This window comes from Epargyreus clarus, unplaced genomic scaffold (assembly GCF_041222505.1).
Source record: "Epargyreus clarus isolate Ecla_fem2 unplaced genomic scaffold, WU_Ecla_fem_2.2 ptg000003l, whole genome shotgun sequence".
Taxonomy (NCBI): Eukaryota; Metazoa; Arthropoda; class Insecta; order Lepidoptera; family Hesperiidae; genus Epargyreus; species Epargyreus clarus.
Window position 1 is genome coordinate 2,560,131 of NW_027332211.1, and position 20,608 is coordinate 2,580,738.

Consider the following 20,608-nt stretch of genomic DNA (forward strand, 5'->3'; position numbering starts at 1 on the left):
CATAAAAAATACAGTGTTTGCAACATATAAATGTTTCTCACGAATGAAGAAAGAATTTAGAAAATTTAAAAATGTCCTTCATTATCTATATCGTTGACATGATTTATTAGGTTTATTACGTTGCTTTCGTGTGCGTACCAAATCCCTAAATTTTACAGAATCACATCACAGCGTCAGGAAATATCCGATGTCATTGGTCTATTTGTTGATCACCAGAATGCGGATTTTTCTCATTACTTTCAATATCGTGTATACGATGACATATATATATAAGGGTCTCTTAAAAAAGGTGAAACAAGAGCTCTCCTTCAAAGCCGGCGAAGCATTGGCGGCTCCTCTGGTGTCTTCCATAGGCGATGGCGACTATTTTTCATCAAGTACCCCGTCTACTCCATGGTTTAGGTTTCACTATAATGGCACACTTTTGCATGGATATGAAAATTATTTTATACCCCTGCCAAAGTGTGTCATTTTAAAATATTATTTTTTTGAAATAGTACTAGCAACTTTTGAAGGTGTGTCTTCTCATCAAAAGAAAAGAATGTTTGTCTTTACGAGAACAGCGCGGAGAATGAGTGCAATGTTTCAGTAGTCTTTTGTTTTATTGTAGTTGTTTCTTTTCTTTGTTCACTTTTCTTTTAATTTTAGTCGTTTGTATTTCGGTCATGTGTTTATTTCACGAATCATTAGTTCGGAACTACTTTGTTTAGATTGCTGTTTGTAATTAGAAATGTTAATTGGTGAAAGTTACATAAACGTAATGAACATCTGGAACTACATGGGTAATATGCTACGTTATATAATTATGTATGTAGTTAGGTACATCAAAACAGTTTTATTGTTGCAGTACATTTAGATTTAATCATTTCTTTGTGCTTTTCAGAGGGACAAAATAACACTAAAAATAGCGATTTGCTTTCATTCGACAAGTCGACTTATCTAGATACCTAAATATGTTCAAGATAGATGCAAATAGAGCTCTCCAAAGCTGGCGATGAATTAGCGACTCCTCTGATCAGATTTACCTCTTAAACAATCCGGACTATCCTGATGTAACTAACCGATGTCCCTAACATAAGATAAATATTAGCCAATTTTCATACGACGAATATATTACGTCATCAATACCAGGTGACGAGTCTATCTGACCGAGTAATAGTACCATCAAGAGATACAGCTGCTGCCCTAGATGTTATATAAAAATAAACTACAATCTAATCGAAAAGGAAGGCAATTAATTCACATGTTACCTGACGCAGTAAATCAAATACCGCAGTGTCTGAAAACAAAGTGGCGAATTGCGGAAGAGCATCGAATTGACGTATGAAATGTAGTTTTATTGCACCTCTGGTTGTATGTTTGGAAGTTGATCGAACGTTACATATTGAATCAATTTCCAGTTAATATTTTAATCTAAATGTTTGTTTGGTATGGTTTACTCTTATCAGCGTCACATTGTTACGATAAGAAAAGCTATTAGCTACTTACTACTGATAAAACGGCTCTTAAATTCAATTTTATTTCTATCCTAAAAACTTCGTGATTTGTTTGCAGTACACTATCATTCATCGTCAATTCAATACTGTTCCAAAATAAGGCTCGGGACTGCTCTTATAACGAGGAGGAATATTAAGGCTTTAGCTCTTAAGGCTGGCTAACTGCGAACTGATATACTTTATATATACACATCTTTTACTAACTATGGCCTTAACAATATGACCGTAGTTGTAAACCTGCCAGAAGGAAGTCCCCAATCAGTTGTTTGGTTCCCCTAGGATGAGACTCCCATTTGGGTTGATCCCTCCGATTAACCCTAATATATGTAACTCTGACGCATAATTTTCTCATAGAGGAACTGCGTATGCCCTGTCCCCTTTGTGTTACGAAAGTAAAAAGAAATACTTAATCAAACACTTTGTAAGTAAGAGATGCTATCAAAATATTGTCCAAGTCTTAACAAACCTTTAAGGGGATATTATTTTTGAAAATTAGCTACCTCGCACATGTCTGGTGGAAGGTACACTTAGATCTTTGTTGTTTACGCACACGACCTTACGATATAATCATTGGGCTCAGTAACTTTATTGCAAAACGTAATTAATATGTGTACTTTCAAACCCATGTAACCGTATTTACAGCTGCTCGTTTCGTAATTCATTTAGCGAAACGTAATGAATTCAGGTCTCAACGGGTCGCCCGTATAAAAGTAAATTAAACTTTTCTACTTTTTTTTACCTCATTTTTGACACCACGTAATGGCGCATTAGCGGTGTTTACCGCCACAGCAGGTAAAATATTTATACACATTATACATTTACCCTCTTCAGTAGAGAATCAGTTTTACCAACTTTGTTCCGCTTACAATTTACGAATTTAGGTCATCCTGGTGGGCACCTGTTTTTACTTAGAGTGTGAAGTGTAGATTAGTAGAAGCAAGAACTTTAGTATCCTTCAATATGAGTAATAATTAACTACTAGTAAGTATGTAATTTAACAATTGCTATGTTTACGCACAAACAAACGTAAATACAAATTTCTGAACAAAAAATTTGAACTTTATAAAAAAACATTTAACTTCACTTATTTGGTTACCTTTAATAACACTAAATATATTGCTTACGAACTTTTAGAATCATTGAAAAATGGTAACAATTTTTTAATACCTTTGTTGATACCTGTCCTAAAGATTTCTTGTGTTCCTACATGTCGCAAGTCGCAAATGACAACGAGACACAATAGCACCGTCTTCCCACATAACACTTTCCATTTCAGCTTGAATGTAGGTTATGATAATTAAAAACGTATTAAGGGGAAATGTACTACATGTATCAGAATTACTATACATCCGTCAACAAAGTTTCGGAGCCGTCCGAAAATTAAATGGACATAAATATCCTTATGCGATCAATTTATTTTTTCCGGATGGCTTTAAAACATTCGTAATAGGGCTTAGCTATGATTAATATCCTTAATTCTTTGTACAGACGGAACTATATTTGTTTGTAATCCAAATTAGCAAATATGCGGAATTTTGGACGAAACTACGGATTCTGAGATTTTTTTTATAATATAGGAGTAGCAGACGAGCATGCAGTCCACCTGATGGTAAGTGACTACTGCCGCCCATGGACATCTGTAATCAACCCCAGATAGATAGATATTGCTACCCGAGGTCGGCCACAGATGCGCCGCCACCCCTGAGCTGGAACGCCTCGGAAAAGTCTGTCTCCCTTACCACACCCTTCAAAACGGATCACAGCAGCTCCTAACACTGCTGTTATTAGGTAGAAATAGGTGTGATAGGATTCTGAGAATGCAAAATACGGAAGTATAAAAATAACACTACAGATGGAACAATGCATTAAATCAACAATATATCGTAATGCTTAATCAATCTTGCTGATATCGATATCAGAAAAAGATAATCCTTATGTGGCAAGTGATAAGTAAGTTTTCTCCAATGGACGATAACAAAAAATATTGCCTCAACCTGAGCAATAAATATTTGTTTTGTTACGGCTTATCACGTGAGCATACGCGTGTTGTTGTCTAGTAACGACCACGTTAACTAAAACAAAAGATATATCAACAGACACATTGCCTTCTTAGGAATAGAGAATGTCCGACAGAGGCACTTGTGATTGTATTATAACAATACACATTCTGCTAGAAATAGACACAGTTTTATTAATTTTACAAAAAATATACAGGAACAGTAGAAATTTCGTAAATGTATTTAAATTTTATCAATGGATTTATTCTTTAACATGTTTAAAAGAGTTTTGGATCATTTCGAAGTATTCCGTCATAACTGTTTACCAACTTCTGATACGTGTCACAAATGACCTTCCTACCACTCCAGCAAACATGACACCACACTGTTTCGCCACACTACCAAACTTTTGTATAACAACTTGCATACATAAATAGGCATATATCTATAAGCTTTGAACTGACGCTAATCTACTAAGACTGCTCGTCGGGTATCATGACCTCGTCTGGTGGCAGATCTCCCTATAGCAAATTAGCAACTTGTCTTTACAGACAAGTTGTACCCGATGGCTACCCATTCCTCTCCCGCTACTAGGCACTGGTATGCATACCACTTGTGAAGTAGCAGATTTTACATAAATGTGGTAATTTTTTTTAAGGATCTCTCAGGCGTATAGGTTCACATTGTCTTCTTTCGCCGTTATATTCAGGTCTGTGGTTAAAGTACTGTTAAACTGCTTAACAGTAGCAATGATAGCCTAGTGGTTAAGAAACGCGGCCTCTCGATCGAGGGGTCCGAGGTTCAAATCCCAGGCACGCACCTCTGATTTTCAAATTTATGTGCGTATTAGAAATTAATTATCGCTTGCTTAAACGGTGAAGGAAAACATCGTGAGGAAACCTGTATACCTGAGAGATATATAAAAAAAAAATCTCAAAGGTATGTGAAGTCTACCAATACGCACTTGGCCAGCGCGGTGGACTATGGCCTAATCCTTCTCATTCTGAGAGGAGACCCGTGCCCAGCAGTGGGACAGTAATGGGTTGATGATGATGATGAAACTGCTTAACCTAATGATCATAGTAGAGTGCACGTTTCTTCGCTACGTTCCTATCATTTAAAAATGCATGAACTGAACATGTCACAAAAACAACAAGCCCACCATATCGCAGGACGTGACGCAACTTACCGTGCATATTAATGAGCTAACAATGTGAATTAAACCGTTGAAAATAGAGTTGTATGGTACACACTTTTTGTACACGCATTCCTAAATACATGTCTAATAGATTAGGTAAGTTTTAGTTGAGGTATAATCAAGTGTAGAAAGTCTGCTTCCTTGATTATGTTTTGGAAGTGTATGATATGGACTTCCGATCACTGTAACCTGCTTCGTTCGATATGTTGTTCGAGTCAAACGAGTTTGAAGTCTGAGTAAAGAATTTAAGACTGAAAGAATTCAATTAAAATAAGAGATTTCATGACAGATGAAGTTTCTTGAAGAAACCAACACACCTGAGACATTTAGAAAAAAAAATTCAAGGGTATGTGAAGTCTACCACACACTTCGCCAGTGCGGTGGACTTTGGCATATCCTTCTTATTCGGAGAGGAGACCCGTGCCCAGCAGTACGGCAGAAATGGGTTGACGACAAAGTTTCTTGCGCCGCGTTTTTTCCATACCGAAACACCTTCGGATGCGGTTGCACCTTTGTTTTCGTCCATTGTATTGCATTTTTTATGGATTTGATATTTCCGTAAAAACGTTAACACAAATACGTAAATACTGTAATTTAATGTTAAAGTGGGCTACTAATTGCAATGGATTTCATTTATTTAATATTTGAACGCCTATTATAAGTTGATGCAACTGTCAATTTATGGTTACGAAAAATTAGTGTGAAGCTTATGAAATATTGACTAAAAAGCAATTTTGAACGGTATTGAAGTTGGATAATGATTTCTCTCTTTCCTTTTGTTATAATCTTTTGTGAACATGTCACGTTTATGATGATGGGAACATGTACATCTATAGCCAAATGGAAGTTATACAGATTACAAGATTTGTTTTGTTATATTATGAGTACTAATGGATCTCGTTAAAAAGAAAATTGTCGATGCATGCATTCAAAAATATTTACGTGGTTTAAGTGATTATAATAAAATGTGCTTGTAAAACTAAATAGCCTTTTTTAAAATACTTTTAGTATTTTGCAACTCTAAAGAATTTACGAAATAGCTGATGACAGAAACCCTTATGAAGAGTACATTTCATTTAATGAAGTATATCTCAAACTTAGTTTTTCACCAGAAACACGTAAAGCCTGAATTCACAAAACCTAAAAGCTAGTACCATTCAGTTCTTCAGCAAAATTTCAACTGCTCTGATTGCTTTATGTACCAACTTGTACGGTTCTTTCACTTTTATATTTTTTACGTTGCAGATTTTCAGCGTTGCTGCCATATTGGGTAATTCTTTCACGAAAGTTACTTTGTTATAAGATCTATTACATGCTGCAAATGAAGGCGAGTTCAAAAAACTCTTACGCGTGTAACCGTGAGTGTGAACACTTTATGGTCTCGCTTAAAATCCGTTGTTTTTTAGTTTTAGATATATTTACTGTTTTAAGTCTATGTAGGAACGTCAGATATTAAAAAAAGAGCTCATACTTTTTTCAATTACGATTTAAATATTTAATTTATGTTGTGAGGCCATGCCTTTAAAGTTCCGGAAAATCCGTAGGTGGATCGTGTAACTTACTGCAGACTAATAAGCACGCAGTCGCTATAACCTAGACACTTTTATATCTAACCCTAAAGACTCATTTGTGGTCAGAAATAAGTGCGTAAATTATTTTGTTATTTCTGCGGGTATCGCCAAGGGAACAGTTGCCTGGAACAGTTGACTTTACATTTGAAGGATGTTATAAAACTAACTTACACTATAACTTCTCATAGATTTCGAATATCACTCACAATAATGGAATTGCCGGAGATTTCAAATTAATCGGAAAGGTGAACGTTAGCAATCGGAGTTGCATTGATGCAAATATCAATAAAATGTCGTACGCGTGAGATGCCGTGTGATCTATAAAGTCGCTTTCATTTCGCAATGCAATCAAATCTTATTTAGTTTCTTACTTGTTACACCGTTATATTTCTTTTTCATTAGAATCCATTTAGTCATAAATTAGCTGTCCTGATGCCAGTCATCTTCGAGATTGATTTGATGTAAGAAAACGATTATATCTGTAAAACGTGTTGGTGTATTAGCAAGAAGGTACATGTGCCCTTGCGTCATTAAAGTAGCAAATGAGCTTGAACTTGATGTGTTAAGTACGTAATAACTTCAGATAGAAGAGGCAACTCCAAATCACTCTCGTAAAAGACAAAGTTAACATCTTCAAAGTATAACGGAGATAGACTATAAAGCTGAAATCGATATAGCGGTGATAGCAACTTGGATAAATTGCTTTTGGAGAAGTCTACCACTTCGAAAGTCTATTGATATTGAAATTACATTAGATATAATTGCGTTACGTTGTACCTACATAGTCCTACTTAATGAGTCGGGTGAAAGGGCGATTTCGACAACTAAGGCCCCGCCGAACCTTTCAATACTGTTCCTGTTACCAACATCCGATAGGTGAGCCAATGCTATTCATTTATGCAAACGCATTCGTGTTTCCGTTACCGCCGCACGTGATTTGTGGTTTTATGGATTCTTGGAACATTGTTGCTGTTAACTCTGGACTGGTTCTCCCACATCCTTTTTAGGCAAAGACAAGGATGTTGGCTTATGCACTCGTTATGCCCAGGGGTTTGACTCTGCATTTATCTAAATTCTTAAAGAGCCATTCTTGATAAGAGTGTCAAATTTAACTCTTGTTTCAATCATAAATAGGAAATATGAGCAGTGAAAATAGAACTAGAATTCGCAATCTTTCAGTATGTCATTAACGTAAAAGCAACTCTGAATGGTAATAAAAGCGAAGCGGTTTTCATTTCATAAAAGAAAAACATGGAAATGCCGCCAGAGTCGCGAATGAACTTAATTAGGCATATGGATCTCAAAGCTCTTGAAACAACTGTAAATGGAATTTCAAATCAAGGCACTGATCTAGATGGCGGCAAAAAATAAGACGATCAATGAGTTTTGTCCGGCGAATGAACTTGTCGATCGGCGATGGAGCGGCACTGTATGGTTAATGAATGAAGTATTAATGAAATACCAAATTTGGAAGGTGTTCCGTGTTTCAATCGTTCGGTTAACAAGACTTTGGTAAATTAGTCGTGCCTATATTTAGTTACTACTGCCGTTTATGAATAAATTATAATATTCACCTTTTCTAGTGCTACGTTTTTTGTGTGGAATATTATTTGTGAAAATGCCAAACTTCGCAGTGTTTACCGTCAGCTATTAATATCGATGACTATTAATTTCCATGATGTTTAACAACTTGTTTTGATAATATGAGATTCAACTTCGACCTCGTAAATCCCATAACTGTGCATTGTTTTTAAATTTTAATGCCAGTTGTAATACCTTGGTAAAATTAGTATGTATCCTATTAATCCAAATCGGTGTTTCTTACCTAAATTAAATAAAAGTTTTGTTGAGCAAATCATCTTAGCAACCAATTTCATTTGCCTTGCTATACATATTTTCACGGTCTTTACGTAGCAATAACCATAAATCTATCGATATTTATATTTTTATTGCGTTATTGACCTTTACCTATCATTTTAGTGGTATCGTATGACGGTGCCAGGCTAGCATACCGGATGAATGCGACTAGGTCACGGACGCAACGTGCTGTTCTACGCCAAAATTTTGCTGCCACAATGGCTTGAGACGCTATTCGTATTCAAAGGCTCTATAAATTATCATGGTCCTACTTAAAGTATTTTTTCCATATACTTTGTTATCTATTAACATTAAAGAATGTATCATTAGTTTCAAAATTACTTTTTTGTGTTTTAATGTATATTTAATTAAATCTTCGCTTCAGACTTATTCTTGCTTATTTTTAGCATATGTAAAATTTATATTTCGTCTCATATCGCGATTTGCTCCAGTACTGGTTATTATCCACTGTTATCTAGAATTAAATTATTACATTGTGTTATCAATCCTCGCTTATTGATACAAGGGAATGCCCTTAAATATAAAAAAATATATATTGTATTATCTATATATTCATCCGAGGATTTTTGCATCACACGTCTTAGCACTTCGCTACAAACGTAATGTTAGTCTAATCAAACCACTGCCCAAACGGATGTAATTGATTTGCAATTGTATTACGATTCATATGAATTGTTACTTTGTTACGCTTCGCAGGCTTCCTGACGCTACCAAATGTTCACAAATCGACAGGTAATGTTAATGCGGTTTCGCTTTCGGTTTACCACTTTTGGTAATTCACATTTGCGGATGTCTCATTCCCCTTCTGTTAATAAAATCCATCGTGGATCAGAACCAACACGGCAATGGACGGTGAGACTGATAATAATATGCCGACAGCATTAAGAGTTTGTAGAATAGAGTTGATCCTGACGAACGAGATTGGCCGACGCGGTCGCAAACCAGTCGTAGTTTGGCGCGCAACGGCAGCGGACGTGCTTCCGTGCGCGACTCCGGCTCTCGTGTCGTGAGAACAAACAAAAGGATTCTACTAAAATTTCTTCTCGTGTGCTTGTATAATTAAATCCAGGTTATTGTGTGGTAACTGTGAACGTGATTAGTTTTAAACGGATTTCTGAGATAGTTCATTGTTTGTTTTGTACTTGTGATAAGGTTTCGTTTTTGTGTTTCAATTTGCTGTTGAAAACTAGAAACTGCGCGTTCTGATACACGATCGCACTCGATTTCAACAAAATTTGGTAAGATATCTGTACATTGTTCATTTCAATATGTGATTAACCCGTTTAGGTATTTGACGTATAACAAATGATGTTTCCTGTACATGGAAACTGCTGCTGCATCGTCACGTAGTTTTGCCCATACTTGAATAGTTTTAAGGCTAATTGAAATAATAATTATATTAAATAATGCTGATGACGCATAAAATATTGATAAACTTTCCGCTAAGCCTTAATGTACTTTAACGGATCGGCACATTTTCGGGAAAGTGTAGGCGGGACTTTAAAAGCTCGTGTTTCCACATAATCCTTATTAGTATGTAGAGTGCCGGATGCCGGCTTACTTTCCCAGTCTTGTGAAAAGCTCACTTTATTTGTAAATCTAATTTATTTGTTCGTCCCCCATGGAATATTTAGGATAGGATTAAGATTCGAATGGTTTTTGCGAAATATGTCTTAAATCTGGAGCAACTAGAAATTACATTGACGTAGTTATATGCGAAAGTCTATAAAGTTTTAATATCTTTACATTTTATGATTATTTATGTTTATTTTACTTATGCCATAACCTTCGGTAAGAAAATAAATTTGATAGACAGCGACGAAGCATAACGGAGTATGTCTTTGGGAATTAAAATCTTCGAATACCGTCAAGGCGCAGGTAGCATGGGAATCGTAGGAAATTCCCAACAAATAATCAACAGAATGTTTGCATTTAAACACCCTACGCCCTACTTCCGTTGGGAACCTGGAAGGTCGGGATAAAAAATGCTTTTGTTTGACTTGTCTTTTTAGACCCATTAAAAAGTTCCCATAAACAGCTTTAATAGATTTATAAGATAAGCTCGAAATAAGAAAGATAATATAAATTATTTGAATTAGATAGAGAAGATAAGTGTAATAGAAAAAGAAAATCGTTTGAAACAATTAAAACGTGTTTCGCTCAAATACGCTGAGCAAAAGAGGGAAGATAAGTTTTAATAATGCTCCAGAATATGATAATTATAGTTGATACTAAAGACTGTAACTGCAACAGTGTAACAAAAGATGATCATAATATCCGTATTCTTCATTCACGTGTTAGCATGTGTTCCACAGGCTTACTAGGAAATGGGGTAGGGGGACTCATTTCCTTTTAAGTCGTAGCCCGCATGACAAATTCTGGAAAGCAATTTCTTTGTAGACTCCTTTTATTGCATCCCTCTCATAAGTTCGGATTCATGTCTTCTCTTACAATATATATTTAGGACCGACAAAATATTATTAAGTTTGTTTTCTTAACACTTCGTCCCATTATTTACAAATGGTAGACCCCTCGTATCACATCTAGTATTTGCACTATTTTATTCTAGTACTAAAAGTAGTGGTAGCATTCACCACAGTTTAGTATCACTATAAAATATGCAACCCAATTTATGATAGGTATTTTAAATTGCACAAAACGAGATTTGACAAAAATGTATATTCATAATTTAATTTAACCTTGAAATTTCTACGAGTCGCAGATTAAAAGATATCAGACGTTTTGCAACAAATTTGACCCCTAATCTCAAGAGTTAGATCTACTGTTATACCCTATATTCGTGCGACCTTCTTTCTGATATTTAATTTAGTTTGGAAATTTGTTTTAAAGCCACGTAACCAGTTTTTCTCTAATACAAGAAATATTTTTGTAAGATATATTAAAAAGTTTTTACACTTCATTTTTTTATAATATAGAAGTAGCAGACGAGCATGCAGTCCACCTGATGATAAGTGGCTATGCCGCCCATGGACATCTGTAATCAACCCCAGATAGGATTAGATATTCCTACCTGAGGTCGGCCACAGATGCGCCGCTACTCCTGAGGACTAAGCTGGAACGCCTCGGAAAAGTATGTCTCCCTTACCACACCCTTCAAAACGGAACATAGCAGCGCCTAACACTGCTGTTATTAGGCAGAAATAGGTGTGGCGGTGGTGCCGCCGGAGTCGAACCACAAAGGGTTCTACCACCTTCAAATTATTACTTTGAGGCTACGTTAATAATATGACGATCACACTATAAAACAGATGAACTTTAGCTAAAGGTTAATTATTTTCCAATTTATCTACAGCACCTAGTTTAGAGTCAAGTACTAACGATCTATTTAATGATCACGTTTCTTGATAACACGTGCTATGTGATCAACAGTTATTTACATATATTGCCAATCTTGACTACCGATGAGGTTGAGTCAGACACCACTGTTAATATATAATGTAAGAGTAATACTATTATTGTGTGTTATAAAATCAGTGCTACAATTTTTCTTACGGCTATTCTTCAAGGCGTTCTGCAAGGTATACTATTTGACTCCTTGATATTTTTGAAATTATTACGTAATTCATTCTTTGTACATCTATTGATAAAATGTATCTCATCTAAGTGCTAAGACGTGTCTTTATGGAAAGTCTAAGAGATGGCTTCTATAAATCTACATAAATATCTACATATACAAACTTCATAGTTAAGAATGAATTGAAATTCATAGTTCAAAGTCGATGTCGGTTCTCGCTCTTAACAAATACACAAGTTATGATTAGATTTCAAGCTATAGCGCGAATTAAATAATATCGGTTTACGTTCACCGGATATTAATACCAGTTTTAACACCAGAGGCCCATTGACACAAATAACATTTAATCGAACTTTATCGCCACTGCAAGTCAAGGAAGTAAATCCCATTTTCTGTATCGAATCGCCACGAATAACAATATTATTCTTGTGGTTTCGTTCTACGTGATTTATTATTTTTTATAAATAGTTTTTTTTTATATTGTAAGTGTTTTTCGTACCGTGCATAGATTCGCAAGAAAAGTAATAAAGTTCCTAATATATATGAGAGAATAAATATGAAGTGCCGATGAGTACATTATATTCATAGAATCTTGCTGATATACAAAAATAAATTCGTGAATTATTCAACTAATTTTAGTCTCTTCGGAGTACAATTTTACCTGGTTACCCCTGGCACCTGGTTACAACTCTCTATCAATAGCAGAGCGCTTAGCAATATTAGAATGGATAGTTCGATCATGTTGGATTAGTTAGAGCGGAGACTAATAATCCTATCGGTCAATTTCGGAGCTCGTTCTTTATGCTATCCAATCGCTGATACGATCCGTCGCGAATCAATTTCCTCGCTATCTCTAAATAATAGTTCAGCGCAACTGTAGAGCAAGCGCGCAATATCCGTGATAAGATTATACATATTTATTACAAGTTAATGTTTATTGCTGTGTTACACAATGTATATTTCTATCGCTTTTACTTCTACCTTTATTTTGTTCTCACTTTTTTAGATTACGTCTTTAAAGTTCTTATTAAAACAAGTCTGATTTATAACTCGAGTTGTGACTTGTGAGACATTCCAATTAAAATTTGTACAAATTAACACCGCCATATTCGTACAAAAATTTACGACTATTAGAAATGCCACACATTTTTATACTAACACGAATGTGTAGTAATTGGCCCCGGCATAAGTCTCATGAAAATGTACTATAACGATTACTGTCATATAAGTCTACTCCTTTACTTACTCTGAACATTATTAAAGCGATCCGTCTTTCTTTGTGCGACCGGTGTAAGAAAACCCTGAAATCTTCGATCACGTCTTATCGTAGCGTGCCAGGTAACACTGGTCGTTTATGTTGCGTGTAGTGATATGCGTGGGAGAATCGTTTAACTTGACACTGTGAAAGGTCTTTTACAGCTTCAGCGGCGGTTCAAAGTTATCTGCGTCTTTTATCGCTTTTTTGTTGTCAACGTCTATTCTTTTTGTGAATAATAATGTTCTCTTACTATGCCTACTCTATTTCTCACACTTGTGTGTCTATTTAATTATGGCATTTAAAGTTAGTTATTGAGTATTAATATCTGTGTCTGATAATATTGACATCTTGTAATGATTATTTTAGTTCAATGTAAAATAATGTAGATTTTTTCCATGGAAGTAAAGGTTTTTTGGTCACAGGAAGCAAGTAAAATACTATTGAATAGACAATTTGAATGGACTGTCAAAAAATATTGATGTGTAATTTTCTAATATGTAAGTTAACAAGGATCACAGTCCTGACATATTACTTGCAAAAATAAATGTAGCAAAGAAACGTGACGCCAAAGCAACAAAATAAAATACAAAACGATGGCGTAGTTAATCGTTTCGGTCGGTAGAATCAAAGTACACTTTGAGGCAATTGGACCCTAATAGCAGGATCAATAAAGCGTCTAGCTCTTCGTTTGATCTTAAATTGAATTTAAAACAGATTTGTCTATTCTCACTGTAACGAACCGTAACTGGAGCACAAGGGTAATAAATGTTAAATGAAAGGAACTAACTAGACACGAATCGAAGGGCCCGTAAGCGCTATTGAACCGTGGCATTTGATGCGGTCGAATCCTGATACCTCTTTCCACTCCCTTTTCCTCTGTTGATACCGAAATTAAAACTTCTCTGTTTTTCACCTAATTTAATTAAACATGGAGGGCGCGAAGTACTGTTGAGCCGTGGTTGGCATTTGCTGCAGTCCGATCCAGATCCGATGCAGCTATGTCCACTCCCTGTTCCCAATTCTGACCGAATCGAAATCTTTTATTTTTTCTTCATGCTCTGAAATCTTATATTCTTGAGAATTTATTTTGAGGGACTTGGCTTTTAAACCAAACATCGTACTAGAGGTAAAGTATATCGACTGTTGCTCAACTTGCTCAAAGTTGAAGAATATTTGCTATTGTTTTTGGAAAATATTTGTAACACTTCAAACTTTTGTAAATTATTTCTAAACAGTAACTGTTACAAAATCATTTGTTTTGCATAAAACCTAAACAACCGACAATAATATTTTCGTTTTCCATCAACGTTTCAGCACTGAAATCATACTCAAATGGTAATAATTCTCCTCTTTGTGAAATATTTATGAAACAAAACGGTTCTGTTCCATTTCAACTGAAATTGTTGATATTACCATAGTGTATTTTTTTAAATATTGAAACTGACAGTAGCAGACGATACTTTCCTGCGTATATTGAATATGAATAAAAATTTTGCAAATACGAGTAATCTTAGTACTATAAATCGTAGGTTTTTATAACAAATCCTTTTTTCTATTAGATATAAGTACTAGAGTGGACAAAAAATGTACATTTAAGTATCAAAACACAACTCTTAATGCTGGAAAAATATAAAAAAGTTTATACATGTTTTCGCACTACTTTGTTTATAATGGCGCAAAACGCTAATGGCCCAACATTTTTGTCCTAATGGCGCTTACTTTGTTAAGTCAAGCGTTACCTTTCCAACATTATCTGGTCTACGGGGCATTGAAATGTCAACGTCGATCCATTTCAGCGTCTCGCACAAAAATGAACAAAGACCAAGTTATAACAAATTGCCTACGCCTTGCATAATGGATGGGGTCCATTGTGAGGGATCGTGGATCGTGATCGTGCCAAGTCGAGGGCCTTCACTTGTTGCAGGCGAAACAATTGATCGCTCGACTGATAAATTTCCCATGGATGCATAGTTGTTGGATAGTTTGCAAGCACATAAATCACCTAAATAAGAACAAAGTAATGTGGATTTTATATAAGTTGGAATATGTCGAACACAAGAATCGAGAAAGTTTTTGAAGACTAAAAAAATTATCTATGACCTACCTTGCTTCAATGTGAATAAAGGAAGATATTATTATTACTCCAAATACGAGTAGGAACAAAGATTCAAATATTTATGTAATGAATTTCCTGTTATTCCAAATCTGTACAAAATAATTGAAATATGTGTATACCCACCAGGAAAAACATTCACAATATGTAAGTATTCGCGGAAATCTGAAACGTTGTAATAACAGTAACATGAAGAGCAATTTCAGAAAACAATACAGAATAAAATACGTAATGATGAACGTTTTCATACAATGCCAAAACACTGCATATGATGGTAATCTTTTAGTACTTTGATGCGCTGAGCCTGGGATTAAAAGAGGTACGGAAGCATCAGAGCGTACGTATCTACATAATATTTAACCACAATTGCTGCAACCACTTTTGTGTTCTGAGAATTGCAAATTTTTCATCAGCAGGCAAGTCGAAGTATTAACCACGCTGCTAACTGCTCTATTGTAGTTTGGTGGAGGAATTGATACGTTTGTAGAAAACCCTTCTCGAATGTTTTCAAACTATCAATAACTCCTTCGACAAGATTAACCGATTGCATTCCAATGATAAGTGGAACTAACAGCTAAAACTGTCCTTCTGTGTGTTACTGCAATATCGGTATGTTGCTGTGAATTAAAAAAGCGGTATTATTAAATGATCCATACCGATAGATGGAAGGCAGGTGTTCTGATAGTCGTCTTGCTGTTCTAAAAAGTGAAATTAATCCAGAAATAGTAAGTGGTATTTTATACAATCGATAATGGTAATACATGGACAGCTGATAGTTTTTACTTATATATATATCTCTTAGTAAAACAGCAGATGGTATTTAATTGGATCTAGCGTGTTTTGAACAAAATATTTTGAATTTATTGTTTTCTTGCTAAAAAAGAGTAGATAACTTATTATCTATATTAATTAGTAAGAAAACAGTAATTATTCTTAACTAATTACTAATAATGTATCAAAAAAAATCCTGAAATCGAAGTTTTACAATTTCTTCCTGACAGAAATGGTCAATGTAGATCTTTCATAGGCAGCATGTGGATTATTATTAACATCGGATTTGAGAGATAACCTATTTCCGATAATGTGCCCTCTGCATACGATGGTTAATGGCTATCTTCTTCCCATCGTTTAAGCTCCTTGTCAGATGACGTCCTATTCGTTCGTACTTCTCTCTTGGTACTATTGCGTAACATTGAATTTTAGTAGTTAGATAGACAATATTGAAGTTTGAACTAGTCTTATTTGGTTCGAAGTCGTCCGGTAAAGCCGACAATGTGCAATAGTGCATATAATATCACGGTTCATTGGTCACAATAAACTGCTTTAGACGTATGTAGATACAGTTGAAGGTATTTTAGTGGAATAAAACATTTTTAGGTTTTATTTTTTATTACAGGATTTAGGTAAAAAAAATTAAGCGCCATATTCGGAAACAATATTCTCTCCATTCTTATCAAAACAGTGGGAATGAGCAGTTAATGTAAATAAAATATATATAATTTGATAAAGATCTATAAGTACCTCTCTCTTCAGTCCATATTAGTCCTGAACATTACTGCTGAACATAGGCCTCTCCCAAGGCGCTCCATTGAGCCCTACCTTCGGCTCCTCACATAAAGCACTTAACTTTGATTTTATTTTACGCTATTCAAGTCCTTTATTTGATTTCCTGTATTTTCGATACGCCGCTAATTAAACTCGATGCATTCATACGAATCGGAATCGATCAACAATTTTCAGCAGTGCATAATAATACGGTTCAGCGGACAAAACAAATTGAATGTTGTTTTAGATGTACGTACCTATGCAGCATTGGCCAGGCTTCTATTGTGGAGTTTTGGAATTTTGCTATTGAATTTTCTCAGAAATACAACACATTTAATACATAAGTAATAAGCATTTATAAAATCCGAATAGCAACATTTTTACCTATTGATTCGGAGTGATGGTGTGAGCGCATGTCACGCAAGAAATATGACTCCAAAAATAAATAAAAGGGTATATTTAAAAAATAATAATAATAAACATATCGAAATAGTATAAAAGGGATACCCCTCTAAAATATACTCCTTAGGCTACTATTAACCTATGGAAGATTCATATATGTATCTTCGTTCGTTATCTGTCGTATTTTAACTTAAGCTGGGAATTTTAAGTAACGTTAGTTTCCCGTACAGTGATATCGGCGTAATTACCACGTTGTGAAATGTCGACGCTCAATTATTTGTACAGATGTGTTCCAAATTTCCTGAATTACAATGACGACCTGCGGCACTTCTTAAGATTAGGCGTTTTTCTTTTATAGTATGATTCATGATGCAAATATTTTTTTACTTTATTTGTGGCATTTTAAGGGTGATACGTTTGATGCTGACGAATAAAGCAAATGTTCATGTCGCTACCTCCCATGTTCATCGATGGTCAACTATAAAAATGACAGAAAATCTACTCGAAGTTGAAAGCAAATGTTTAGAGGCGTCTACAGGCTAAGTTAAATACCGGATAACATAATGCACATTAACATAAACTTTTTATAATTAAATCGAAGAAATAATATCGTCCGAACGAATCGAGACCGAACAAACATCTTAATCCCACAACATAATGCAAAAATCTATTAGCTATTGTTTTACGTAACTAACCAAAAAGATAGGATAACAAGCAATTATTTGGTAATTGATTTCACAACAAAAATGGGTGAACAAAGAAAATAGAAAATAAGAAATGAGATATCGCCGAAATCTAATCTTAGCTAAGAGCGTAGCGTGCCGCACACAAATAAAGCCAGATTTCGGTTTCTTTTCCTACACCGCCGGCTACCTACTGACATAATTACTAAATCTAAAGCTGAGCGAAATGTGTGCTGAATACGGAACATATATGAGACGTTAAAATAATATTAAAGTGGTTAAGACAGGAAAAATGCAATAGACAGAAAAATAATGCATGGATGATATATTAAAATACGCACTTTTGGAGTTGGACTATGACCTAATCCTTCTCATTCTGAGAGGAGACCCGCCCAGCAGTGGGACAGTGATGGGTTGATAATGATAATAATGATTAAAATTTAAAAACACATATTAGTAAACTAGATTTACGAGTATATATCATTTAAGACTAACTTCACGATGTGTTACAATACAACGGTGCACGTATTTAGTAAACTATTTAAAATACACTCTTATCAGTTTCTCTTAATGCAAGAAGCATTATTTAAATAAGCAATCATAACCTACTAAACTTTAGACCTCCTGCGACAGATATCTTAATTTTAGTATGTAGTGCTCTTCAACTTAGAATACTTTAAAACAACTTGCTCCTTTAATCAAGATTCAAATTATTCAACGAATTAAGACATTTTATACGGAAATAAAATGAGATTTGTGTATTTCGTCCTCACATGTCACAAAAATTTAAATATGTTCAACTTTGACCGAAATATTTTCAAAAACATGTCTCTTAATGAGATTCGGGTTATCAGACAAACTCATCAGAATATTTTCTACGCTACTAAAATGAGATGTATAAATTATCTTCTTTATGCAACTAGTTTCATAATATCACTACTATTCAAATAATTTGGCGGATGTTTGGCATGGTCCGTTGATCTCATAATAATATAGCTCATTAAGTTACTAGTACGCAATAGGTTATTTGTATTCAAATGAATTGTAATAAGAAGGGCTACTTTATTCAGATGGAGGCAGCGTAAGAATACTTCCTCATAGATATGAAATGCTCAATGATTATGATGAACAACTTACATAAATAACTTACTATGAAGTAAGCTTATTACCAGTTCGTGATTTTCGCGATTAAATAACGGAAATAGAACATTATTAATTTCTAAAGGAGCTTAAGAATCATTGATAACATTTTTTTTATTTTGTATCTATATATTACTGGGAAATATTGTTAACTTTGGCTCTTATTAATAAATAAGCTATTCAATGTTTCAATTCAATTCAGAAATTTGTCAATTTTTGCCTATAACTTGTGTGGTACTTTATATATTTCAGTCTTTGACATTTATATCTTATTGATTCATAGTTAATAAAGAGCTTATATCAATTTCCCTACAGAAATAGAATCCACAGTTGATAGTACCTATATATTATTGTGCTGTAAACCGGAACGCGAGCCATCAGGCACACCTGTCGACTGACAGAGACATAAATAACCCGTAATATTAGGATACGGAGCATTGTATTCTGTTTTGCGTCCCTCCTACCCTTGTTGTATACTAACGCCTACTATTACTGCTCAACTTATACAAATGATACGTATCAAAGATCGATTTGTCAAGTTTTTCTAAGGCGGATATTGTGAAATGTCGATCAACAAAACATTGTGTAGAATATTAATAACGGGTATGGGTTTACAATTAATAAGTTAATGATTACAATATTAAAATTATTCGAAATCTTGTAGATCACTTCTTTACTAACCGACGAAATTATGTGGAGGTTCTGTGTTCGGCTTTATTTTAAATCTATTACTAACCATTCGTTAGTAGTTAATACTAGGTTGAGATCCGTTGTGTATTTTTTACATTTTTTTTTACAACCACCATTAAAACTGATATTTAATAAAAATATTTGTTAGAATTATTTTATTCATAACTTTAACACAGAACATGCCTGAAGAAGCAAACAATTTTATAAAACTCATCAAGAAATTATCTCATTCGCCCATATTAGCTGTAAAACAATGAAGAGGCAATGTCAGACACCCTATAACCTATTGTTGTTATTAATGTACAGCACATTATTGTGTATTGTCTGTGGTATTGTCTATGATTGATCTCGGAAAATGAGCCTGGCATTGTTTACATGTGGGTCACGAGTATTGCGTTATTTGGGGCACCGGGCACAGTTGATGGAAAACAGTAGGTTCAAATAAACCAAAACTGTTGTTCATCCTTTTGGTACTCTTTGCATTACATACATACTCGTAACAAATTGCTTTTGCTCCTGTAGCGTGCCTTCAGAATGCACCCAGTTAATATAGGTTAATATTTTTTAATTAAAAGCTTTTATTTTACTTCACTTGTATGTATATTTAATGATGACCATATAAAACGTGTGGACGGAATTCTATATTTATACTTTTATTGATTGTTTTTTGTTTCTATTGTTATCTGCTAACCCAAGTGAAATACACAGAATAGTAATGCCTTTTGTATATGGGTCGTAAATATTAAATTTAAAAAAAAATTATGAGCAACTCTAGGTTTTATCGTCCAATCAAAGACTTTTGTATTATTTTCCAAATATAAAAAAAAAATCTAATTATCTAATTAATTGTTTATTTCTTTGCATAAATTGCTGTAATGTATTAGAACACGTTATGTAAACGTTTGTATGAATATCTAACGAATCTTCCTGTACTATGTCGTGAAATGGTCGGGCGTGCATTTGATAAATGTGCGACTGGTTTTTGGAATTGCTCTCGTAAAATAAGTAAAAGTGAATTAGATTTAGTTGGCACATACCTCATAGTGATATTAATAGTATTTTATTCATAAGAATACTAGAATACTAGGCCTAGATACACGTA

General features: G+C 34.5%; 1 protein-coding gene across 2 annotated transcripts in view; it reads left to right on the forward strand.

Annotated features, from left to right (window-relative positions):
• The window catches only part of LOC140749972 (uncharacterized), a 109,379-nt gene that overhangs the window by 25,658 nt on the left and 63,113 nt on the right, over positions 1–20,608 (forward strand). The window contains exon 1 of one of the 2 annotated variants that reach the window (XM_073083249.1): positions 9,091–9,378. The exons of the other annotated variant lie outside the window; for it this stretch is intronic. The gene's annotated coding sequence lies outside the window, so the exon portion shown is untranslated. Of the gene's footprint in view, positions 1–9,090; positions 9,379–20,608 lie in introns of those variants that run through there. 2 annotated transcript variants of the gene reach the window in all.